This window comes from Onychostoma macrolepis, chromosome 05, assembly GCF_012432095.1.
Source record: "Onychostoma macrolepis isolate SWU-2019 chromosome 05, ASM1243209v1, whole genome shotgun sequence".
Classification (NCBI taxonomy): Eukaryota; Metazoa; Chordata; class Actinopteri; order Cypriniformes; family Cyprinidae; genus Onychostoma; species Onychostoma macrolepis.
The window spans coordinates 41258262-41271795 of NC_081159.1; the positions used below are offsets into that span (position 1 = coordinate 41258262).

Below are 13534 nucleotides of genomic sequence, written 5' to 3' on the forward strand. Positions count from 1 at the left end.
ATAAAATAAAATAGTTGTTAATGTCACGTGCATTTAAAGGGAAACTATATAGCCTGTTTGAGTTCTGAAATGACTGCGGCAGAAACTCATGAGTGAATGTTACGTATGTACAAGACCACACGTTTATAACGTGTCAGTCAAGTATCAGCGTCAGCTTTTGCGAACTTGCGTAAGTATGTTTTCTGGTCTGTGGTCCATTAATAAAATCCCTGTAATGACGTAAAAGTCTCTCTCTCTCTCCGTCTTTCTCCATGTATGACTCATTGGTCTGCATGTGATGTTTGTTGCCGCTGGGCAAAGATACACTCATGCCACGTCTGAGAGGAAGAGGAAGCCGTGGTGGAGAATGGTAAATGTCTGCTCTGCTCTCAGCTCGTTCGCTTACTGGCTCTCCTGACGGCACTCCTGCAGTGAAATATTAATCTGCATCAAATATTCAATACCTAGTAAAAGTTTTAAATAAGTGATAATGAAGGTGAAGGGGAGAAAATGCCTCGTGAGGAGAAGCGGTGGGCCGTGTACGGCAGTGAGTGCGTATTACATGCAAAATGGGGAAAGGAAGTCAAAAGCCATCGAGAAAGATAGACACAACTACCGTAGTGAGGGGAATTTGAGCAAGAGACGGCAGCTCTGTTACAAAACCTAGTGAGCTGCCTGTGGTTTATCTTCTTGGATGGCATTATAACTGAAATGAAACCTCGTAAGTGAATTATTTGGAACGCTCTACAGCTGGGTTGAAATATTTGACTTGAACTGGTTACAACCTACAAGAAGTTAAACCAGAATGACAGGAAGATTCATTTATTAAAATGCAATTCACAGTAATTCAACACAGGTAGTGCAATAATACATTTATTACAGTTTTTTACGATCGCTATGACATTTTTTTTCAATACTTCTAACAATTTTCCTAAACTCTTAACGCACCAACACACCTGCAACGCACAATTGACAAAACAGTTAATTTCATGCTCAAAATCACACATTGCAAACTAAACCCCAACACTAATTTTCAAATTGCAGTAATGCACTAACACAATACATTACATCTACCAAAACACTGCAAACATGTCTCAAAATCAAATTATTATTCCAAAACACTAACACATGTTCTCTTCCAACAGGAACATCTAGTCAATCATAACACAATTTCATAAAAAAACTAACATCAAATGGAATTACAGAAACTGCATTATGTTAGGTGTCAGGTCTGACCTTATACAATCGAGAGTATATTGCACCAATCATAGATTGTGTTTTACAGTTCAGTTTCTTTTTCTTTTTGGGTTTAGTAAATGCATGTATTTTGTTTATTTTGCTGCAGAAATTCAATACAAAAATTGAATGACCCATTTCAGAGTAGCTTTACAGAATGAACGGTTTATGGGGGGAAAAAGGAGACAGAACTGCTGCAGTAAAGGCTTTATTTGCAATAGTTCATTAGAAAAACAAGAAAGAAAACAAAAAAATATGCAATATAGCTGTCATTATACAGAAGAATTAAAAAATAAATAAATAAATAAATGTAATCTGCCCGGTCTTCTGCATTTGGCCACATGTTCTCATCCACATCACACCTGATATCTTCTCTGGCAAGGCATCTTGGGAAGAATCTTTTGGTATGCCTTATCCTTCCTGGTATTGTTCAGCTGTGATGTCTTGGCATTCAGCATCCATTGCTTCCTGGAGGGACCTTTGGCCCTGTGGACGTTGGTCAAAAACCTTCCATCTCCAGGCTCAGAAAAACTCCTCAATGGGGTTGAGGTAAGGGGAGTAAGGGGCAAGGAAAAGAGACATCATTCTCGAATGGGTGTCAAACCAGTCTCTGACTGCACTGGGAACGGTGGAATGCCACATTGTTCCATGTGATCACATATATTGGCAAGTAGTCTCCCACCTGTCCCCTTTCTCTGGCACCAGTCTTTGGTGCAGATCTTCTAAAATCTCACATTTATGCAGGTGTGCACTTTTCCACATAAGATCAGCCCAAAGAGGACGTCTTTTACTGTATATCATATGGTCATGCGATTGAAAGAACCTCAACACCTGAGTGTGTTTCCAAGATGGGAATCAGCTGGAATTTATATATTTGCATAACTTCAATCAGCTGTTTCTCATTAGCAATGGAATAAAATACTGGGTATATATTTGTGTTTCAATTCACGATATGAACAGCTGTTCACTTTGACTTTAGCCTATAAGTTAGTTTTAGAACATGATGTTATCTGTTCTGACATACAGAGTGAAAGCATTTGAAAATTTGGCAGTAAAATTACATTGTTTTGGTCTTGGATGAGCTTGTGTGTAAAAGAAGTTCAAGCTTTTTAAATCTGTTAACTGTATGCATTTTGTGTCAAAGCAACAAGAAATGTGTTAATTGTAGAGCCCACACAGACGGATGTTGTGCTAACTGTAAGAGTTTACACTGCAAAAAAAAAAAAGTTGAGGCAACTTCAAATTTTAAGGCAACCAGCTTCAGCAGATTTTTGAGTTTTCTCAACTTGTCGTTTTAAGTTTATACAACAAATATTTGATAATCTCCCACAAAAATAAGTTGAGCAAACTCAAAAATCTGCTGAAGCTGTTAAAAAAAAAAAAATTAAGTTCTTTTTTTTTTTACAGTGTAGGAAAATTGTTCAAAGTATTGAAAAAAAACTGTAATATCTTTATCATATCATTGTTAGTAGTAGTAGTAATTTAAAAAAAATGGTGGATACAGGATTTACTTTAGAACAGTTTTCACTTGGAAATTGCTAGTAAATTTCACAAATATTTGCAAAAAATAAATATTATTATTAATTAGGGTTATTGTAGTTAACTAAAACCGTGAAATACTTTGAAATACAATCAACTTTAAATTAAAAAATATATACAAAAATATAAACTTATTTTATTTCAGCTTGTTGCCAAGGCAACATTTTCTTTTAGTTTTGTTTGATGTACTAAAATAACTTAAACTGAACTATAAATGAATGAAACCTACATAGTCATTAAAAAATAAAAGCTATTAAAAGTGACAAAAGCACAACAAAATTACTAAAACTAAGTACCATTCAAATGAAAAACATATTAATAAAAAATATATTATCTCTCATTCCTATTCTTATTCTTATTACTTGACTCTTGTTTGATTCCAATAGAGTTTTATGTTAACATGCTAAGTAAATGATATTATATTCAAATACTATTTTTATCTATACTTTTCAATATTTAGTGAAATCTAAGTATATTTATACTTGATATTTATTTATGATCGCATTCTGTATGAATGATATATCCAATGATGCCTTTGAATTTAACCAAAAGAAGTTTTCTTAGAAGACTCTAATACTGTGCTTCAAAATGTGATTATTAGGCAGAATTTTGGAGCAGAGCTTGCATTTAATTTTATGTGCATGAAATCAATGCTGTGAAAAGTAAATTTGAGTATTTGTTCACTTTACAAATAATGCCATAAAGCATGAGTTGACATAAGTCTTCATGACATATTAAACAAACTCTAATTCATTCCCTAATAGCCTTGTTTTAGTTTTTATCACATTAAATATGCCATCTAGCCTTGACTAACGTCTATATGTCTTGTAACAACATTTCATTTTGTGTTTTGTTTGACATCGCAGCGGTATTTCAGCAGGTTGGACAGCAGGAGGGAGCAGAAGTGTGTGTGCGTGTGTGTGTCAGCGAGAGAAAAAGAGGGAATATTTGAGTATTTTATGAAAAGTGAGTCTGAGATGGGAATGTAAGAACACTAGAGAAGCATTCAAACTCTAATCCCAGAAGCCTCTCACTTCTCCAAAAGTGAACAATTAGAATTCCCCTGTAGAGAGCGAAAGTCTGCAGTTGCAGCAAGATTTGTGGCATTGTGCCACAGTCTGAAGGATAGGGAGTTCTGGAGCACTGCATCTAACCTTCATCTGTAGATCCTCCATGTGGAATGCTTGTACGATGGCATTTGGGCACTTATGTTATACTTAAAAGTGTCATTGTCAGGGGTGCACATAACTTTTTCAATTCGGTTTTCAAGAGAGCACCTAGAGATTTGGTTTGATTAATTAATTAATTTCTAGCGATTATCGCCGATTTGATTGCACAGATACTATTTAAACTAAACTGAGCTAGACAATGACATCTCTGAATTCAATAATGAAATGCCTTTAACTGAAAATTGAGTGTTTAATCTTATCATTATACATTACTGACACTCTATCCTCCAATTTGATACTGTTAAGTGCTTTGACACAATCTGTATTGTTAAAAGCGCTATATAAATAAAAGTGACTTGACTTGACTTTGGCCCTCACACTGCACATAGTGTGACCCATTAAATATAACAATAAAAAATAAATTAATAATATTAATAAGAACATTATTGCACTTGGTTTTTGTTTGAATAAAATAATAAACAAAATAATATAAGTGAGTGTTAAATAAAAATATAATTATTATATTATATAAATATAATTATTAAATATAAGTCTCATTTAAATTAAATTATATTACTTGGGGGGGCGGGGGGTGGACTTGTGAGCTGAATGATATGAATTTAATTGGTTTTTATGCCTGCATAAGATTGTAAAGACACTGAATTAAAAAATTATTAATTAAATAATAATAATAAAAATGTAAACAGTAAAACATTTTCCAAAAATCAATAAATAATTAAAAAATATTAAATTATTAAAAATTATAAATAAAAAATTGGATAAATAAAAAACCCATTTTAAAACTCAAGAGATTCCTAAATATATATCGATAGATAGATAGATAGATAGATAGATAGATAGATAGATAGATAGATAGATAGATAGATAACATTTCATATACCTGTAACTTTTGTGGACTGTAAAAAGAAACAAGTTTGCATTTGTTTTATCATTGTATATTCTTAAGATTGTTTTGGAAGGATTCAGCAACCTATATTAACAAAAAACTGGAGTACATGATAGAAATATGTGTATTTGATGCGCTGTTTTATTTCTCATTTTGGCAAGTAAGGAACAATACATTATGCAGTTATTTATTTTTTAGGAAAATACAGATTTCTCACATTTTATAAATTACTTCATGCATAAACCTTTTGAAACAAACTTTAAAAAGTGCTGAAAACATGTTTTAAAAGCACACTAACTTTTTTTTTCTTTTTTCTGGCAGCTAATATTATTTCTAATGTGACTGTCATATCTCTTGTTCTTGTGGCACTGAATAGAAAAAAGAAAAGAAAAGAAATGTGAGCCAGTTTTGCCAGCAGTATAACCAGAAGTGTACAATAACCACAAGTATAGTTTGATGTTGTGTTCATTTTGAGCAGTCTATCACAGTATATGCTCTTTCTTTTCTGTGACCATGATTTCAGCTTAAATCAGTATTGAAAGTCATTTATTTATTTGGTAAGTAATAAGTGTATACAGTCTGATCACCCTGTCTGTTTTTCTTTTTTGATAATGACTGACTAATAGACCTGCTGAAATCAAACATCAGTACAGGTGAACCGTACAGCTCTGCACGTATCTGTCTGTGCACCTCAAGACTTTGTGGACTTTTGCTCGTCTTCTCACCACTTTGATTTCTTAACCAAAGGCGAATGAATCTGATTGCTTGGCCTGACCCTTTCTACCTACACTCTGAAAGATGTACGTATGTGTGTGGACGGAAGGGACAAAGCAAAGGTCACTGAACCGTGTATGCGACTCGTCCCGTAATCCATCTTCCCTCTTCAGACCAGCGGAGGAAAACGCCAGTGAAAGGGATGAGAGAAATAGGAAAGGTCCTCCGCATGCTCACCGTCACCCCGAGGAAAGCAGCATCAGACTGTAGCTCAGATGGTAAAGGGACTGTGGGGGAAGACGCTAGAAAGTGAGAGAGGAAGCCGGAGGTATTGATACAAAACCGACACACACACATATCGAGTACATGCGAGTTTAGCCTCTCAGAGGTTGATCTTTCACAGCTCAGGAGTCTTGAAGCAAGAGTTCATCCTAGAATAAAAAGGAAAAAAAAATCTGTCATCATTTGCTTCAAACCCATATGAATTTTCTTCTTTCATGCAAAACAAATAGGTGGATTTTTGAACAATATTCTGAAGATGTGGTGAATTTTGGGGTAAACTATCACTCCTTATGGAGTATGTTTTATTTAAGTATTTTGCATTTGATTCCTTATGACAAGGACTGTGAGGAGATTAATTTGAGTTCATATTGAGATCTCTGACTTTTGATTGCAGACGTTGGGGTTTATGCAATATTGGCCAAAAGTGATATTTGGCATATGAAAATTGACTTCTTCACCCTTTATTCAGATTACTGAAAATGTGTTAAAGGTTTTGTAAGCATATTGCGTAGTTGTGCTTGAAATCTTTTTTTTTTTACATTTGTGAAAATTCAGCTTTGCATTACATGAATAAATTACATTTTAAAATATATTCGCATAGAAAACAGCTATTTGAAATTGTAATAATATTTCACAATATTACTGGTTTTTACTGTATTTTTGATCAAAGAAATCTAGGAAATCAAAGAAAGACTATATTCTCTCTGTCTCAGATGTGTCTTCTAAAATTTCTCAGGAAAGATAAAAAGGCACGGATGAGTCAATAGTTGGCATACAGAGAGAGTACAGCTATGATATGAATGTGGATAGCAGCTTTGGAAATGTTGGAATTTACTGAGGTCTCTAAATTTTGATTTGCATACCTTGGCAAATCTGAGCACAGTTTGAGAAATGGTTGAGATCTCTTCTTAAACTGATGAAGCGCATGAGATTACTGGGCTCTACAAGTGGAATACCTAAGCAAAAGTGTGTTTTTGCTCTCCTTTTCATTTCAGTGCGGTTTCAGAGAACCATTGCAATATTAAAGTGACCTTGTTTGATTTTTTTTTTTTTATCTTTCTGTAGATCAGATTCAAAGATAGAGCATCTGCTCTACCACATTTTAAGATGTCTCTGCATTTAAAATGGTTAAAAAACTCGCTTTAGAAGTTCTCTAAAACTGTATCTGTGATGCAAATAATTTGCTCAGCACTTTTAATTACTCACCAGAGAGATGTTATTAAGTTTGGCTAATAGACAACCTATATTAATGTGAGCGTGCTGTGTGTTTTAACAGAGTTCACGATTACTGCCTCGAGCCTTATATCTGATTAGCTATTGAAACGCTCGATTCAGAACTGACTGAGAGCAAATGCAACAAACGACGCGGCTTCAGGGTCCAATCAATCAATTGATAAAAGGCGTCGGGCCAAATCTGGAATCAGTTTAAATGTACCGAGTGCTCAACACACTGCAGTCTGGATGCAAGCTGCGCTATACGGACCTCTTTTGTCAACATTACTTTGAATAACTTCCCACCTACAGAGTGGAAGATTTCTGCATTTTATCATAAATAAATCTAGGTCTGGGGAGGGGGGGGGGGGGATTCACAGCTAAGGTACTTATAAAGTAGTACAGCTGGTTTACAGTCAGAGTGTGAACGAGAATTAGAGTTTAATCCAAATATGAAACAGCTTGGTTGATCAGTGTAACTGAAATATAGTAATGCAATGGTCTGTGGTGATTTTATTCTGAAACTGATTATTTAATAGGGCTGTCAGTCTATTAAAATGTGATATGCTAATTAATTCACCACAGTAATAGCAACTATTCAAAAACTTTCAAGTTTACAGTAAAATTCTGTTTATAGTACCATTTTGGGAAGTAAAAAACCAAGTGTTACAGTTACGTTAACACTGTAAAAAGTGTTTGTTTAAAGTCATAATTAAAACAAATCTTATTGGAGAACATGAAAATACTTTAGCAGTCTATTTCAGAATGTCTTGATTAATTCATTGTTACTTGCTGTTTCTTTGTAATTGTAAAATTTACTGAGTGAAAATACTTTCTAAGCCATTTTTCTTTTTCAGTGTAGTTGTATTGCACTTTATATAAACAAGCACTAATTCCATCAAAACAAATCTGATAGTCTTTCAGAACCGGTCAACATTTGAATGATGCTGTACATGACAGACTCATTGATTAGAACGGGAGCCATAGTTTTGTTCTGCTTTCTGAGGTGTTGTTTTGAGAAATGCACATGGTGAGAATATTATACCACACCTTGGCCTCTACTGGTTTATGGTTTGGTTTCTGGAAACTTTTAAAGTCACTTTAATATATGATTACTTCATTTATTTGGCATTATTGTCTCCTTAGTATCATGGGTAGCCTCTAAACTTTCTATGAAATGTCAATATTTTGCTACAGGTGTGATGTTAAATGTCATTGAACTTGAAATGTCACTGATCTTGTCCATTGAACTGCAAACAAATTCATCCTCCTGCGTGCTTTCCTTCAGGTTTTGTATTATATGACATTACCTGGTTTGTTATGGAGATGACTGGTTTCTGACCTCCAAGATGATTTTATGAAAGCACAGTGATCACTGCGTAGTGTAAATCAACATATGGATCAGGGAATGGCAGTTGAAAGAGACAGTAATGGTCAATCAAGCAACATTTGCATTGTATTTTTCTGTATTAAAATAAACTTTAATACATTTCATGTTAATAATAGTCCAGTAACTAAATAAAATTAATTTTATGGCAACAGTGGAACTGGTAAACATTAACATACATACACAAAGTACTTCAACATTTTTAAATGTGTTCAAAAGAAGTCTGTTATGCTCACCAAGGCTCCGTTTGATCAAACATAGAGAAAAAAATGTAGTCTTGTGAAATATTCTTACAATTTAAAATAACTCTTTTCTATGTTCATGTATTTTACAATGTAATTTATTCCTGTGATGCAAAGCTGAATTTTCAGTCTTCAGTGTCACATGATCTTTCAGAAATCATTCAGATATGCTGATTTACTGCTCAAGAAACATTTCTTCTTATTATCAATTCAAAAGTTAAAAATAACAGTATTTATTTCAAATAAAAATCTTTGTAACATAAATGTCTCTGCTGTCAATTTTGATCATTTTAATGGTCCTTACTGCATAAAAGTATAAAAAAAACTGACCCCAAACTTTTTAACAGTAGTGTATATATTAATTAAATTTTAATTTGATTAATTTGAAATATAAATTAAATAAAAAAAATATACTGTATACATATTGAGGTATATGTTTTTAAATATTTTTTAAATAATCAAACTAATTTATTAAGCATTTATTTGAAACATTTAAAAACAGAAATTGTCCATCATCAAGGCTGTCAGTAGATTTTGAAGGGCGAGTTGATTGCATGTCTGTTGACTGGCTAAGCGGACACGTTTATTGGCAAATCTGGAAATAATCCGATAATCTCAAAATCACCAAATTACAGCCGTATGATGCAAACTAACAAACACGACTGTTCCTGCTGCACACGTTCCACATTAGCTCTCTCAAAGTGCCTTTCCATCATCCTCGGCTTTAGAAAGACAAATTGTGCGAGTCATGCGGAGTTATCGTCTGCCTGCGGGACATGGGGAATTAGCTGCGAGCTGCCACTGCAATTAGGAGCCGCGTTGAAGCAAAGATTGATCAGGCGTCATTTCCATCCTCCGTATAGACCGCGTGACGTTCATCAGGCAATCTCACAAACATCCATCTCCCACGTCTTCATTGCTTACGCTCTATTATTAGAGTAAATGTTTATGTAATGAATCCCCTTTGATGTTCCTCAAAGAGCTTTTGGACTCAAAACACCTTTTCTCAGGTTTGACAGACGTCACTTGGATCTCTGGCTTTGCTTGTGGACCCACAAAAGCCAAGGTATATTGAAACCAGAGAGCTGCAACCGTGTCGATAACGTTTTTTTTTTTTTTTTGCAACTTTTGGGTGTCTGTGAGGCAAGAGGCCGATAAAGAGAGGGAAAAGCTTCAAAAAAAGACTGGCAAAGCTTTTTCTGCGCTCTGAAGCAGAGAGAATCACTAATCATTCCTACAAAGCCTTGAGTCAGCAAGCTCATTCTCTCATTCAGTATCTCTTTTGAGCCTGCGCCAACGGTGTTGGTTCTGATATCGCTCGCGCACATCGCTACTGAACACATAATGGCCTTTGAGTGAATGTGCTGTTGGTGATGAAACTTTAATGTACATCTTGATGGAATCGTATGGATAGGCGTTTCATACAATACTTGTAAAACTCGGCCCAAAGTGGAGTTACTGTAAAAGAATCGAAGGCAGCTTTCAGACGGATGTGTTTATATCACAGTAACAGTACACACCATGATTAGGGCTGGGAATATTAATGCATTTATTTCTTCAACTAATGTACAGTTAATGCAACTTTTTACTTCCTGAGGCTATGTTGTGTTTTTCTCTCATGAATTTAAGTTGCAAAGATGCAATTAAATAAATGTTATTTAAAATATTCTTTCTTTATGTTGATCCTACACTAATTTGAATATTCAATGTGTAAATGTGTTTCTATAATATATACCGTAAATACTATATATAGTGTGTTTTAATGTTAGGTGAACTTAATCTTGATTGATCACAGATATAAAAGCAATTAATTAGGTTGTTTTTGTTGTTGTTGATGCTAAGTCATAATCAAGATGGTTTTGTTTAATGTATAAAAGATTATTTATGTTTTTAATAAGTATGTGGCAAAGGCTTTAAACATAAATTAAAAGTGATTACTTTCTCTGTATATCTGGAACTTGAAAACAAAAGATAACAGCTTTCATAACAAATAATTAGTCTTGAATCAATGTATTATGTAACACTTTAATTAAAAACAAATGGCTCAAAACAATGCAAACTAATATTACACATCTGACACTGTATTCTGATTGATTGCAGTATATTGTGAAAAATGCTATACATTTAATAGAAATAAATCTGAATGTATGCTTATAAATCTGAATATATAAATGTTAATTGAATATATGCTTATAAGTCTGAATATATAGAAGTAAATCTGAATATTTAGTTATAAATCTGAATATATAGTTATAATTCTGAATATATAAATGTAAATCTGAATATATAGTTGTAAGTCTGAATATATAGAAGCAAATCTGAATATATAGTTATAAGTCTTAATATATAGAAGTAAATCTGAATGTATAGTTGTAACTGTGAAAATATAAATGTAAATCTGAATATATAGAAGCAAATCTGAATATATAGTTATAACTCTGAATATATAAATATAATTCTGAATATATAAATGTAAATCTAAATAAATAGTTAAAAGTCTTAATATATAGTTGTAAATGTGAATATATAAATGTAAATCTGAATATATAGTTATAAGTCTGAATATATAAATGTAAATCTAAATAAATAGTTATAAGTCTGAATATATAGAAGTAAATCTGAATATATAGTTGTAATTGTGAATATATAAATGTAAATTGAATATTTAGTTGTAAGTCTGAATATATAGAAGCAAATCTGAATATATAGTTATAAGTCTTAATCTATAGAAGTAAATCTGAATATATAGTTGTAATTGTGAATATATAAATGTAAATCTAAATAAATAGTTAAAAGTCTTAATATATAGAAGTAAATCTGAATATATAGTTGTAATTGTGAATATATAAATGTAAATCTGAATATATAGTTGTAAGTCTGAATATATAGAAGCAAATCTGAATATATAGTTATAAGTCTTAATATATAGAAGTAAATCTGAATATATAGTTGTAATTGTGAATATATAAATGTAAATCTAAATAAATAGTTAAAAGTCTTAATATATAGAAGTAAATCTGAATATGTAGTTGTAATTGTGAATATATAAATGTAAATCTAAATATATAGAAGCAAATTGTCATGGTCGCTGCCGGAAGGAACACGGAGCCGTGGATAAACGGAGTAGACTTTATTTCAGACCTTCACACACAGGGTAAATCCACACAGGGAACAAGGAATGACACACGAACGTAACTGGTAGACCCGACGAACACAAACTGAACAGACTAGGGCTTATAAGGACAGGACAATCAAGGAACTAAGGAGACACACCTGGAATTAAATTAACACAATCAGACAGGGGAAAAAACTGGGTCACAGGGAACACATGGGGAGCAAAAACACAACAAAACAGTCCAGGGGTGTGACACAAATCTGAATATATAGTTATAATTCTGAATATATAAATGTAAATCTAAATAAATAGTTATAAGTCTGAATATATAGAAGCAAATCTGAATATATAGTTAAGTCTGAATGAATAGAGGTAAATCTGAAAATATAGTTTGAATATATAAATGTATAATATATAAATGTAAATTGTGAATTTATATTTATTATTCTAGTTATATAATAGTGAATCACAATGTATGTTTATAAATGTTGAGTATATAAATGCAAATCTGAATATATATAGTCTACATTTCAACATAAATATATCTTTACTATTAGGCATGTCAATAGACAGATGTTCTTGCTTTTTTAATGAAAACAGTATGCCTATGTGTCCTGTACATGTATCAATGCAGCTATTGTACTATATTAATTATTTTAATTATTACTGTCTATCCCACGCTGCTGCAATTGTCTCTATTCACTCCAATCACTATTTGTAAACATATGATGTTATTGGCAATTTCCCTAGCCCTCTCAGCTGTTGAACTGTGTAGAAAAGATGGGTATTAGCATTGTCACTGACTGTGAGGACCTTTTGGCACCACAGCCAGCCTTTTTTAAAGTATATGGAAAATAATCCTTTTGGTTTAGATTAGTGAGATGCACTTACATTAATTAATATAGTGAAATATTTAAATTGATAACTATATACAGCGTGTACAGGTTTAATAAAAAGGTCTATTGATATGCCTTATAATAAACATATAGTTATACTGAGATGTAGACAATATATATACATATTTGCATTTATACAGTATATTCAGGATTTATACATATTTTCAGATTTCATGATATGCATTTATATCAATGATTTACATTTATATATTCAGACTTATATAATTAATTATTTACAATTCTAACTATTCTAACTTGTAGCTATATATTCAGATTCACTTCTATATATTCACAATTTACATTTATATATTCATATTTATATCTATATATTCACAAATTATATTTATATATTCAAATGTATATCTATATATTCACAATTTACATTTATATATTCAAATTTATATCTATATATTCACAATTTACATTTATATATTCAGAATTCTAACTATATATTCAGATTCACTTCTATATATTCAGACTTATAACTATGTATTCAAATTTACATTTATATATTCAGAATTATAACTATATATTCAGATTTGCTTCTATATATTCAGACATAACAATATATTCCGACTTATAACTATATATTCACAATTTACATTTATATACTCAGATTTTTATATAATTATTTCCTGTTTGGCACCTCATTTTATATATATATATATATATATATAATGTCCAGTAATGATGTGTAACAACTTGGTAATAACAACAAATTCAATAATGCCAAGGTGTTCTTGTTCTTGTTCTTGTAATTATACATTTAAGTACTGAATAATATTAATTAACTACATGTAGTTGTTTATTTATTGTTATTATAATAGTCAGTGCATGCATCATGTGTAACAAGGAC

The 13534-nt window shown here is 32.0% G+C and overlaps 1 protein-coding gene across 10 annotated transcripts in view; it reads left to right on the plus strand.

The window, feature by feature from the left end:
* Nucleotides 1-13534, plus strand: part of LOC131541514 (mucin-2) — a 118759-nt gene that overhangs the window by 70643 nt on the left and 34582 nt on the right. Inside the window, exon 7 of one of the 10 annotated variants that reach the window (XR_009271528.1) lies at nt 5457-5506. The exons of the other annotated variants lie outside the window; for them this stretch is intronic. The gene's annotated coding sequence lies outside the window, so the exon portion shown is untranslated. Of the gene's footprint in view, nt 1-5456; nt 5507-13534 lie in introns of those variants that run through there. 10 annotated transcript variants of the gene reach the window in all.